General features: G+C 40.7%; 1 protein-coding gene across 1 annotated transcript in view; it reads left to right on the forward strand.

Moving 5' to 3' along the window:
• Positions 1 to 14020, forward strand: part of kcnk10a (potassium channel, subfamily K, member 10a) — a 32518-nt gene that overhangs the window by 5015 nt on the left and 13483 nt on the right. The gene's annotated exons all lie outside the window — the stretch shown is intronic.

Genomic DNA, 14020 nt, shown 5'->3' on the forward strand with positions numbered 1-14020 from the left:
GGTGAGGCTGATGAGGCTGCCTGTCGACCCACAGTCATGTTCGGCCCAGGCGCACCCCAATTTTTGCAGCATGCTCGAAACAGCCGCCGTGTTCCTCAGGAAATGTCAAGGGCCTCATGCCTTTCGCAGACATATGCCCACATGCAGGGAAGACGGAAAGAATGTGCAGCCAAGGCTCTACATGTTGATCCTGACCTTCACCTCAGTGAGCGACCCCGAGCAGGAAAGGTGTGATATGGGAGGTAGATGCAGGGGACCACCAAGCTGGGTTCTTCTGCTATTTCTTGGTTCCCAAGCGGGCCGGGGGAACTGTCCGATTTTGGATCTCAGGGGCTAAAGACAGAGGTTGTGAACCCTGAGATCCAAGATGCAAAATTCTGACGGTCCCCGGGGTGAGGCAGGCCATCAATGCCAGCGAGTGGTTTGCCACCATTGACCTGAAGGATGCCTACTTCCAGATTCCTATCTGGCAGGGCCAGTGGCAGTTCCTGAGGTTTGGGTTTGAGGGGACAGGTGGGTGATCAGAGCAGGTGTGCTCATTCCAAGACGGGGACCCTTGTGGAGTCCTGCCCATGAACACAGACACAAATAAATTGACACAGAGAGATAAGAGCGATGGGAGAGATTCTCAATCACCCTAGGGTCCAATTCCATTTGACCTCGGGACTTCCAGGCAATACTCAGCACAGATGTTACTGTATACTATGATGTTTCTGTTTACTTACCCCCTTTCCACTATTTAGTAATTATTAGTCTGCACTTTGTCTTCCTGTTTATGCCCTGTCCATTAGAAATTACCATTAAATTACATGTCACATGTATTTTTTTTAAAAATATATATATACATGTATAACCCCAGTAACACGTCAAAAGAGATACAATTTACAGACATATATACTTATATAAACATACTTGTGCACCCACACACACGTATACACGACACTGTTGTGAAAATAGTGGTTGAGAACCCCCCCCCCTTTAGAGCCCCACCTCCTCCCTGTACTTTGCAAAAACCATATTTTTGAACCGCTTTTAAACTGAGTCATGCTGCGACGTTGCTTCCTTTCTTCACTTAGTCTGTTCCACAGCTTCACTCCACACACAGAGATGAAAAAACATTTTAGTGTTTTAGCGAACATACAGGGCTGTTTTAAATTTAATTCCCCCTTCTAATTGTATTCCCGTTCCCGTTTAGAAAACAATTTTAGAATATTGTCAGGAAGTAGGTTGTTTTATTGCTTTATACATAATTTGTGCATTGAGGAAATGAACCAGATCTGGGAATTTTAGTGTTTTTGATTTAAAGAATATTGGATTTGTATGATCTCTGTAACCAGTTTTATGGATTATCCTCAAATCTCTGCATAGTAATGCAAATACGGTGAAATCAGTGAACAGTAGAGAATGTGGAGTGATCTGTGGTCCAGAATGAGTTTTACTTTACTCAAAAATGCAATATCTTTTGAAACTTTATGCATATGATTTATATGAGACTTCCATCTTATTTTATCATCTATTATCACACCAAGAAACTTGTGTTCAAGAACTCTTTCAATTTCCACACCATCTATATGAATCTGCACTTTTCTTTGGGAATTCCCAAATAAGACAATTTTAGTTTTACTTAGATTTAGTGATAGTTTGTTGTTGTACCCAACAGTTCCTTTAGAACAAAAAATATTTGCGTCTGCAAATAACACCTTTTTTAATATATCAGATACCTTAAAAATATCATTTATATAAATAATAAATAATTTTGGACCTAGTACAGTCCAGGCATGATGTGGAATATTCTTCACAAATTGTTTCCTGTCACTTTAATAATTTTTCACCCAGTGCAGTATAACCCCCCTGATCCCATACTTTTTCAGTTTATTAATTAATAGTAATGATTGATTTTATCAAATGCTTTCTTGAGATTGAGAAATAATCCGGCTGCATACTGTTTCTGATCAACAGCATTTGTAACCTCCTTGATTGACTGAATTAATGCCGGTGATGTTGATCCTTTTGATCGGAATCCATATTGACTGTCAGACAGTAATTTATATTTATCTAAGAATTTGTCTAATTGTTTATTAAACAGGTTTTCTAGGATTTTGGAGAGTTAAGTAAAGAAAAAAGCCTGCTGGGCTTCCGAGCCCTTTTTTTCTATTTTTCTTCTTTTTTGGTATTTTAGGTGAGAAACTTTTACAATCCACAGTTCAAAATGCAAAGATGATCTCCCTGAAACTCATGTAGGGCAGACCTTGACAGATAATTTAAGGGAACGTGAAACAAGGCTTGAAAGCCAGATCTCATGAGCAGATCTTAATTTGAGTTGTGACCCAACACTTTCAACTTTGCTAACACCAGGGCTTTTCACAGCCAAAAGCTCACAGCTAATAAAGCATTATAGTAACAGCCAGTTGTTGGGTCTGGACACTTATTGACCTCAGCAAAAGTGAAACCCTGTATGATAATGGACAGGATATTGCAGAGCACAGCTGCTGCAGCTAAATCTGGAAAGCTGTTGTGGATTGTTGCCAGCTTGGTTTCACAGCCTAACACATTCGCACACAAGGGAAACACAAAACTAAAGCTGCATAGTAAAACCACCACTCCTTGAGAAAAAAAAACTGTGATTGGATAAAAGTAAAACCTAAAGTGGTTATTTATGTTGTTAAGGGAAAGTAAGAGGTAGGCAAAAAGATCAGATCTCGTCACTTTGTAGAAGAGAATTCCTTCCTTCTTATCTCATACATAAAAAGTACACTTTTAGATGGCTTGGGCCTGGTCACACCACAACTTCAAAATGGAGACTTTAGGAGCCGGGGATTCAACCACTGACCTTCCTGTGGTTGGAAGACAACTCTCTGACAACTCTAACTCTAACTTCAGAGGTGTTGTTTTTTTTTTGTTTTTTTTTGTTAAGCCACTTATAACTGACCGATTCAAGCAGAAAAACAACTTTTACCTCCTGATCCAGGCTTAATGGGGAATTGTGTCTCTAGCTGGGATTGAAGCAGTGACATTAAGATAATGTGTTATCCACTAAACCATTGGAGGCGTCCCAACAGATCTTATGGCATAATGAATCTATGAACTTTTTTTTAATCAAATATTTGTCAGTATGTACTGAGGAGGTCAGTCAGTATCTACAGCCATCTGTAAAACATGGTTTAGGCTCTAAATTGAACAGTGAACCTAGAAAAGAAGATTTTTGTTATCTGGTAAACATATTCCTCATTAAGAAGCAGTGGTTGACCAAAGAAGTCAAAGCTTAACATTTTTTAAAAAGGCATCAGCACAGCAAAGCCTAACCATAAACTCAGAATTAAAGATAGAAAGATTGGCTGTTCAGTAAAAATAATCCCCTCTGTATGTGGAAAAATATATAAACTATCACTGACTATTAAAGGATAGCCAATGACCCTGTAAACTGTATTCCCTCCACAGCAAGTACCATCCCTGCCTGGATCCATATTAGAGCAAACAGATTTACAGAGAATTAAATTAACAGGTGCCACTCCTCCTGCTCCAGCTTGTGTCTGCACCGTCCTCTGAATGTTGTTTTTATTCTGAAAAGATAGGAGACTGCACGTTGGCATCGGGGGGATGTAGCTAGGCAGCATTAGATAGTAGTCTGTTGGATGTGAGTGAGTGAAGACAGAGGCGTGGATTAAGTGGAGGAAGTTAAAGAAGAAACAGTGTTGCTTAGATTTCAGGGGGGAGTTAAGACAGACTCTAGGTGTTAAGGAAAGTACATCTGAAGTGCTGAGGAAACTAGAGTTTGGTGTATCCTTTGGACAGGAAAAACGACAAAGAGACTTGGAGGTGCTACGAGGAATTACTGGAAAGTATTCAAAGGAAGAGGTTAGCAAAATAAAGTGAGAGAGGTGGCAGAAAGAAAAAGAAGGAAAAAAATAATCAATTACCAAAGACCTTTTATAGAAAATCATTTGTTTGCTGATACTTGTTTTTTTAGATAGTCTAGGACTTCTAAAAGAGGTTTTTAATTTTCCTGGTTACATGGTTACTTAAAAAAACTGAGCCTCATTTGTGTTTCTTAGTGAGGCCTACAAATGTTTCACAGAAAAATCCATGATTTATCAATATTGTGAAAAAAATATAGCCTGGCTGCCTTATAGGCTGCTGCCAGGTGACTGCATAACAGAGAAGCCAAGGCCTCCCTCTCCCCAGCCACCTCTTCCAGGTTAGGAGCACTAAACATTTCACTTTTACATTCAGCTTTCTCTTCACTATAATGGACCAGTACCGATCATGGTCTTCACCTCAATTCGTCTGTTGAAAAATATTTCATTATCCATTGTCTCATCTTATGTATGTTCTTATCTTTCATTAAAACTTATGTCTGTCATAGATATTATCACCTATACTTTAATTTCTTGGCACTATCCTATGAATTCAGGAGAATCTGGATTTTGTTTGTCTTTTCTTTTTTACCCCCTCAGCCATAAAATACTGATAGGGTATTGCTGTCACTCCACCGGGTGTCTCTGTTGCCTGTATTTTTTTTTGTTGCAGTGAGTTTTTTCATGTGGTGGTGACAGATTAGGCTTGGTCCTTGTCCTCCAGATGTATTCTTTTTATACATATATATATATATTTTTTTTTGTTGTTGTTGTTGTTTAAAATCCCCTCTTGCCCCTGCAGGCCGTCCATCCTTCAAGCTCAGGTCCTGTGCGTAGCTTGAGGGTCCTACACAGTAGTAGCTGTTCCTACGACTGCTCTCTTCTACTGCTCTCTTCTGGACAGAGATCGCAGATGTGAGCCACTCGCCTAACTTTTGGAGTCACTGTACATTACCACTGGGACCACTGTTACCTTCACCCTCCACTTCTTCTCCAGTTCTTCTCTGAGCCTTTGGTACTTCTCCGGCTTCTCGCGTTCCTTCTTCCTGATGTTGCTGTCGTTCGGTATCACTACGTCTACGGCCGTCTTCCTCTCCTTGTCCACCATTACTATGTCCAGTTAGTTAGCCATCACCAGTTTGTCCGGCTGTGATGGGAAGCCCCACATGATCTTAGCTCGGTCATTCTCCACCACCCTAGAGGGCGTCTCCCATTTTGACCTCGGGACTTCTGGGCCATACTCAGCACAGATGTTTCTGTATACTATGCCGGCCAATTGGTTATGGCGTTCCATGTATGCCCTGCCTGCTAGCATCTTGCACCCTGCTGTTATGTGCTGGATTGTCTCCGGGGCATCTTTACACAGCCTGCACCTGGGGTCTTGCATGGTGTGATGGACCCCAGCCTCTATGGATCTTGTGTTTAGAGCTTGTTCCAGTGCTGCCATGATTCGTGCTTCTGTGCTGTCTTTCAGTTCAGCTTTGTCCAGCCATTGGTAGGATTTCTGGATGTCAGCCACTTCCTCTGTCTGCCGGTGGTACATACCATGCAGGGGCCTGTCCTTCCATGATGGTTCCTCCATTTGCTCCTCTTTGTTGGGTTTCTGCTGACTGAAGTATTCAGTGAGCACATGGTCAGTTGAGGCTATCTTCCTGAAATGTGTTTCAATTCTGGCCCCCAGAACAATATTTAGCAGCCCCCTACCTGAAATCAAAGTTTGATATTAGTGTGGCCCACATGGGGGGGTTTCTCACAGGCACCTGCATGAGTCGTTGCACTGGGTGTTTTATATTTTTTAACACTTGTGTGCTACCGTAGGTCAGGCTCATGACAACAACACAAATGAGCAATGTTGGTCACTTGTAATGTGTTTGAGGACTGTCACCGAGTAGAGAGAAAATATATCCTGTCACACAGTGCAAGTACATTTTTTTGTCACCCAGCCACAGTCATGTCTTTTTCAAACCCTGCCGTGAAGTGAAAGGTTGGTGATGAGTACAGACAATTATAGGAGAAGGAGGAGGAGGATGTGGAAGAAGCCATTGCTCTGCACTGCATTATCCATCAGCAGGCCTTTTGCAGCAAGTTTGACAGTGTGATGTCTGATGTGGTGAAATGCATCAACCATATCAGATCTAGGGGCTTAAAGCACCGGTAGTTTCGTGCCTTTTTGGAGGAATTAGAGTCAGCATATGGGGATGTGCTCTACTTCACCAAGGTACGTTGGCTTAGCAGCAGGAAGGTCTTAAAGAGGTTTTTTGAGTTGAGAGCAGAAGTGAAAGCCTTTATGGAGAAGAATGGGATGGCTATTCCTGTACTAAGTGATCCCGAATGGCTAATGGACGTAGCTTTTCTTGTTGACATCACACGGACAATCTTGGACAATTTGAGAGAAATGCCCCCCACCTTTCCTGAGCTTAAAGCCATACTAAGCATCTCAGTTGCTTCGTCCCTCAAGCCAAATGTGGCTCAGCTCTGTAAGAGGAAGCGCTGCCAAGTCCAAAAACCACAATCTGCAGCAGTTTGATGTAGCCAACTACCAGAAGAGAGATCCTCATAACTTAGTGGTACACATATTTATAAAAGAGAATTTGCGTCTATCAGATTCGTGAAAAACCATTGAGAAGGAGACGTGGGGTAGACTTTAGCCCCCCTTATTGGCGAACAGGTTGCACTCTTCTCCTCCCTCAGTTGCAGCTTCATCTAGGGATGAACACACACACACTTTTTCCTGACCTGTTACCCAGTTTCTTGCACCTAAAGTAGCATCTGTCTGTGAAAGCCGTATTTATTGTCTCCCGACCTCGCTCTGGTTACTCCCACAGTCCTTTCACTAAGTCTACACAAACAATTCTCAGTCATGGGAATCTGTAGCTTTTCTACTTATTTTATTCTGAGTGTTCAGTAATGCAATGAACTATTATAGTAATCTGAAATTAATTACAGTCCCTATACCATTTGCCAGCACAGGTTTTGTAAACCAAACTTTTCTAGTCCTGACAGTAAGAATTTCAGTGTGTCCTTGTGTATTTGCCCTTCAGCCAGCCAAACAGCTATCTGTCACACCCTGAGTGTGACTCATTACACTGAGACTCCATCTGCCAGGACAGACACTTGCAGGGTAGAGCAGCGCTGACTGTGACGCTTGACATGAGCTCCCTTTCCTTGTTCTCTCCCAGCACCTCTGCAAACAAACTTGGAGATGCACACAGAGAGAAGAAAGTACAGTGTTATGTAAGAGAAAAAACAGGGCAATTGATTCTTTTTTCAGTTTCCTAAAAGGCGTTGCTTTACCCCAGCTAAAGAGACTGTACTGATCTAGTCATGTACTGAATGTAGCATTTAATTTGAAACACACAAATGTGTTTGCTTGGGTTTCTTTGAAGTACAGTGGTCCCTCGTTTATCGCGGGAGTTACGTTCTAAAAATAACCTGTGATAGGTGAAATCCATCCAGTCATGGACTTTTTCACACTTTTCTCTTTTGTTTAAACACTCTCAAAGTTTAAACCTTCGTAGTAAAATAAGTCCAGTATTATAGAATGAAACCAAAGATCAAACCCTGTTTTCAGGCCCAGAACATGGGAATAGAGCAGCTGCAAGAGAATTCAACATTAATGAATCAATGGTACGGAAGTAGAGGAAGCAAGACGAATGAGTTGAGTAAAGTTTGACTTATCAGACTGTTTTGTTTCGCTTAATGCGCCTTATAATCCGAAAAATACGGTAACTTCTACCTTCCTTTAGCATGTCCAGAAGTCCAACTTTTTGTACCTTTTGTGCCTGGTCTGCCTTTTGTGTGCTACCGCAGATGCCTTTGACGGTGCAAAACGTTTCATCAACGTTGTGTTTGTTGGGGAGAAAACTTACAAACATACAGTACAGCACTTCAGAGTCACACTGCTAGCGATTGAAGATTTAAGTTAATTTGACAAGCTGAATGCATTCTGTACTGGACAGCCAATCAGGACGCAGAACACAATGTGCTGTTTTAAAAAAAAAAAAAAAAGCAAAATTGCACAAAAAAAATCTGCGAAACAGCGAGGCCACGAAAGGTGAACCACGTTATAGCGAGGGACCACTGTAACAGTGTGGTAGAACAAAACAGTGTAAATATGACTGAAATCCAGTCCAAAATTGTTTCAAGCATCATTGGAGAGAAGTCCAACACTGGAACATTGTATCAGTTGCGCTGATCATATAAATGCATACCTTCACATAAATCTTACTAGGCACACTGATGACTCCTTTCCCAAAAAGTTGATTCTGTACATCTGGATGTCGCGTTTTCATGGGAGAAACATTTCGTCCAGATCCAAGTAATTTCTTCAGTCTCAGCTGACTGTAGGTTTCCCTAACCTTCTAAACAGTTAATTTGCATAATGACTGACACCCGCACCACTGACTAACTATGGGCCATGAGGCCAGTTTCATGGTCATATATGTTACTTGCATCTCCCCTTTGTTTACTATTAGTGGAACTGTTGCAAAGACATAGTTTACACCTCAAAATGACTTGCTAAGTCGTGTGCTGTTTCATGCCAAGTTTCTGAAATATTCAACTTTTTCTGTTGATAGAGTGACATTGAATGGAGTGCCAGTACTCTCTCTCACCTCTGCTTCAGTGGTGTAGTTGTAAAGTTACTGCTCATTTCAACTGAAGGTTGTGAGTTCAAGTAGAGCATGGGACACTTTTTGTGATCAAGCAGCATAGAGATATATCAATCAATCAATCAATCTTTATTTATAAAGCACTTTTCATACAAACTGTAGCACAAAGTGCTTTACATGGTTAAAAGCAGCCCCCCCCCCCCCAACACACACACACACACACATACACACACACACACACCTAAAGAGTAAAATTGGGCTGGGTACGTATTAGCCAAGTGAGGATGAAAGGACACCGTCACACTTTGTTAGGTACACTTTCTTTAACTCTGCAGCAGCAAGGTACTTTATACTATATGGTGCTGTGCTTCTTTCACAGACATGACAGAGAGAAAAGGGGCTCTTTTTTCATGTCATGCCTCCCTCATTTGAATATCATTTGAGGATTGATTTGGCTTTTGGCCTCTGGTGCACACATACCACTGGCTTATGTGGGACATGAGCCAGTGGCTGAAGGTTGTCAGTTCAACTACAGCTTTGCACAGTTATTTTCAGTCTTGTGGGCTCACACACCTAACCCGTCCTCGCTATGGCCTCCCCAGCCCAGCTAGTTGACAGTTCTCTGGCCATCGTGAGCAATCCGGTCTGTTCCCGTGGTCTTGCAAGTTCACACACTCTGCACCTACTCCTATCTCGCTATTTCAGGGTGTGTTCTCTCTGGCGTATTGCCAGTGGTTTCGCCGGTTTACTTAGCCATAGCCGGGTCCTGTTGGCCAAGGCATTAGCTCAGCAAGCAAGAGCTTCTCTGGCCTGCTAAGGGAGCCCAACTTGTTCTCGCTTCGCGAATTTCAGTCTTTGACTTTACAGTTTGTAACTCCTATTCACACCAAGAAGAACAATAAGAGCAGTGGTGTGGAAATGCTAGGTGGCTTACCTTTTGAGACTGGGGACCACCAAGCTGGGTTCTTCTCTCGCCATTTGTTGATTCCCAAGCGAGACGGGGAACTCTGTCTGATTTTGGATCTCAGGGGCCTCAACCTCTCTCTTCACCCCCTCCAAGATGCGATGGGACTTGGAACAGATACCACTGTTTTCCATTATTATTGTTATGTACATATCTATAGCTACATGATTGTAGGGAAATTGTTAAAATTCTACCTATTTCTTTTTCAGACAAAACATTTGTTTATACCTTCTTGAGCTTGTATGTACTTGATATATTTTGTTTTGTGTTGTATTTATTTGATCTATCTATCAATCTATCATTCACAAGGAGAACATGAAGCTGTAGGAAGAAGTTTACATACAGTCATCCTGGGCACGAATGTGCCAAAGAAGGTGTCACGAGCTGTCCTTGTGCGTTCAAACAGAGCCACAAAATTTGGTAAGCTATGGCAAACAGCTGTAAAAAGCCAAGAATGGAGGTCAAATCGGAGAAGGACTATGTGAATGTTACTTAAGTAAATGAACTGCTGCAAAAGCAAAAAGAAATGTTTTTCAAAACTTCCTGAACCACAAGAAGCACTCAAAACTCTAGAATTGAGGTGTGAGACATTAAAACAAACCCCTAGTTCACACAAAAGGACGTCCATAAAAGTTGAAATGGCTAAACACACTGAACGCAACAACTCATTACAAACAATTTAAAAGCATGTGACATTCTGCTGGGTGCACTGACAAAACTGAATATTTGGAAGGACAATCTAGACTTAACAACCTGGTATTTGAGGGAGAGACCTGGGCGGAAACAGAAGAAAGTGATGAAAATCCTCTTGAAAAAGGTATATAACTTCAGCGGGAGATCAAGATGGAAGAACTGTGGTACAATAACAGAACGGCCATTCTCCAATTGGCAAAGTTTCTCAAAGGATCTAAAATATTCATAAATGAAGCTTTTATGGATGTACTTAGGAAAAAAAGGAAGGAGTATATGGTAGACCTGAAAGCAGCTAGCGTGAGTATGATCATATGAGCGGTATGACAAATTGATTATTCATCCCCGCCATCCCTACAGTAGTACGTCTAAATGAACACAGGAACTTATAATCATCAAGCATGTTTGACAACTTCTTTGTGGCAACTGACACATCTGACACACATCTGACTCTTCATAATGTTCTTCAAAGGCAAGATGATCTGGAATTGTTTACTTTTCCATACACTGAACAACATCAGCAGGAAAAACAAAATGACATGGACTCTGATAACAACATTTTCTTCAGCAGTAGCTGCTATTATATGGATGACCAGTTGATAAGTACCGTTAGGACAGAAGATACATTTTCAATAATTCACTTTAACAGCAGAAGCTTGTATACCAACTTTCACAAGATCAAACATTGCCTCAGTCAGGTCTTACACCCTTTCAATAAAGCAAAGTGAGACAGGTATGGACTTGGGTTAGCAACTTATGAAATTATTTCCAAGAGCAGAGAAAACACAACTGAATGTGATGTTGCTGTCTTTATTAATAGTAATTTTATTTATAAGGTGGTGGAAGAAATGTAAGTAGTGGTGTATAAAAAAACCCTAAAAATAATGTTTATCTGTGGTGATTATCTGTAGTGTGAGAGAGGAGGACAAAAATGCAGAACACAAGAGAAGACTGAACTAAATTTAAACAAAAAGCGAGCCATTTATTTGGACTGAAAACATGAATATAAAAAAGGAAAATGAACAATGACGAAAACTAAAACCGGGAAAAACTAGACTGTGACGACTGCGAAAAAGAACATTTGACATGACATCAAGGGAGGTAGACAAACAACCTGGCAAAGACTGAATGAAAACACACAGACTAAATACACACAGGAGGTGATCAGGGGAAGTGGAAACACATGGAGAAACAGCTGACACAAATGAAGGAACAGAGGAAGCATAAAACTAAACACACCGAACAAAGAAACACAAAACTTTCAAAATAAAACAGGAAACATGGAGTGACGTAGAGATGATGACACAGGCTTGACAACATGAAACACACACAAGAAATACATCGCAACTAACACAGAAGGCCTGGGTGAAACATAACCTAGACTAAAACTTGAGGCAAACTAATAATAATCCTAGATCTTATCATCTTCAAAATACCACAAAATAGATCAAAACAAACTGAAAACGCTGGGTCACAGACCCAGCCCCTGACTTGAAATAAGCACAAACTGAAAGGTGAATTAATCAACACCACATACAGCCTCAGTATATATCCCAAAATCATCAAACCCAGTTATTATACTTCTCATTACTCAACACTGATTGATTATATATTTACCAGTAATCAAGAGAACATCACTGACCACCTTCCAGTATTTATAGTTTATTATGGGAGTTATGGCAAAGACAGATTTTCAACATAAGGGTCAAACTTGTAAATGGGTTAGAACTGAACAGGTAATGGAATGAAATACATTTTTTAAAAGTATTTAAATTATTGCATGATTAGAAATTGCCCAATAAAATAATTTAGTAGAAATCACAAATATCACATAATAATCTCATGGATTATATAGAGAATTTATAAATTGCTGAACAAAAGAACTTGAAAATATAAGTTAACTAATATATGGAGACCCTGTAAAAAGCAGTATTACAGTGAATTATTAGAAGATTGTGATGATAATATTAAAGGTAGATATGCTGTATACCTCCTCCAAACCATCAACATGTCTTTTAGAAGAACTACCATTAATTAATGCTTCAATCTTAAATATGATCAACCTATCTCTATTTATCGGCTATGTACCACAGGCCTTCAAGGTGGTAGAAAAAGTACATTTCAATTCAATTCACAACAACAGTTGCCTCAAGACCCTACAATAATACAAATACTGATCATTAAAAAGCCATCACTGCACCCAGCTGTCTTAGCTAATTGTTGGCCAATCTCCAACCTTCCTTTCATCTCAAAAATTCTTGAAAGAGTAGTTGCAAAACAGCTAACAGATCATCTGCAGAGGAATGGGTTATTTGAAGAGTTACAGTCAGGTTTCAGAGCCCATCACAGCACAGAAACAGCTTTAGTGAAGGTTACAAATGAGGAATATATTAAAGACATAAAGACCTGGATTACCTCTAGATTTCTCCTTTTAAACTCAGCTAAAACTGAGGTTATTGGGTTGGCTACCATTGGGGTGACTGTAGCTCAGGAGACAGAGCAGGTCATCTGCTGATCGGAAAGTTGGTGGTTTGATCCATGGCTCCCCCAGTGTGCATGCCAAATATCCTTGGGCAAGATACTAACCCCAAATTGCTCTCTGATACATCCATCGGGATATGAATGTGTGTGAATGTTAGGTAGAAATCACTTACAAAGCATAGAAGAAAGTACTTGTGTGAATGGGTGAATGTGGCATGTAGTGCTTTGAGCGCTCCAGGAGAGTAGAAAAGTGCTATAAAAGAATCAGTCCATTTAACCAGATTCTTACTCTGGATGGCATTACCTTAACCGCCAGTAACATTGTGAGGAATATTGGAGTTGTTTTTGACCAGGATATGTCCTTCAGTGCACATATTAAACAAATATGTAGGACTGCTTTCTTCCATTTGCACAGTATCTCTAAAATTAGAAATATCCTGTCTCCGAATGACGCTGAAAAAGGACTAGAAAGAGAGAGCATATTTCTCCTATCCTGGCTTCTCTTCCTTTGATCCCTGTTAAATCCACAATCTAATTTAAAATCCTTCACATCACATACAAGGATTTGAATAATCAGGTCCATATTAACTTAAAGACCTCATACTACTGTATCACCCCGTTAGAGCACGTCCCTTTAAGACTACAGGGTTACTTGTGGTTTCTAGGGTATTTAAAAGTAGTATGGGAGGCACTGTCTTTAGTTTCAAGGCCCCTCTTCTATGGAACCAGTTCCCCCTTTGGAATTCAGGAGATAGACAGCCTCTCTACTTTTAAGAATAGCCTTGAAACTTTCCTTTTTCACAAAGCAGTTTGGGCTGGATCAGGTAACCCTGAATCCTCCCTTACTTACACTGCAATAGGTCTTGGCTGCTGGGGGATTCCCATGATGTACAGACTGTTTCTTCGTCACTCACCTTTTTTTTTTTCACTCACATACATCACTCTACATTTAAACAGGTATAATTAATCTCTGGTTCTCTTCCTCAGCATGTCTATGTCCTGTCTTCCTCCCTTTACCCCCAAATGGTTGCAGCAGATGGCTGCCACTCCCTGAGCCTGGCTCTGCTGGAGGTTATTTTCTGTTAAAAAGCAGTTTTTTTCCTTCCCACTGTGGCCAAAGTGCTTGCTCATAAGGGGTAATCTGATTATTGGGATTTTCTCTGTTTTCTATTATTGCGTTGTATTGTATACTATTGTAGTAGCCTTACTTACAGTCCCTTGAGGCAACTGTTTAGATTTAGTGCTATATAAATAGAAATGAATTGAATTGAATTGAATTGGGGGTACAACAGGGGTGCAAGGCTGCAGGTAGCACTTTGACTCCCTAACCTTAGGCCTGTTGGTGTAGGCTTGGGGTGACATTCAACACTCACTCCAAACGCAACATCACTTTGATGTTTCGTCCCAAGGGTGAGTGACTG

Source organism: Oreochromis niloticus, linkage group LG15 (assembly GCF_001858045.2).
Source record: "Oreochromis niloticus isolate F11D_XX linkage group LG15, O_niloticus_UMD_NMBU, whole genome shotgun sequence".
Taxonomy (NCBI): Eukaryota; Metazoa; Chordata; class Actinopteri; order Cichliformes; family Cichlidae; genus Oreochromis; species Oreochromis niloticus.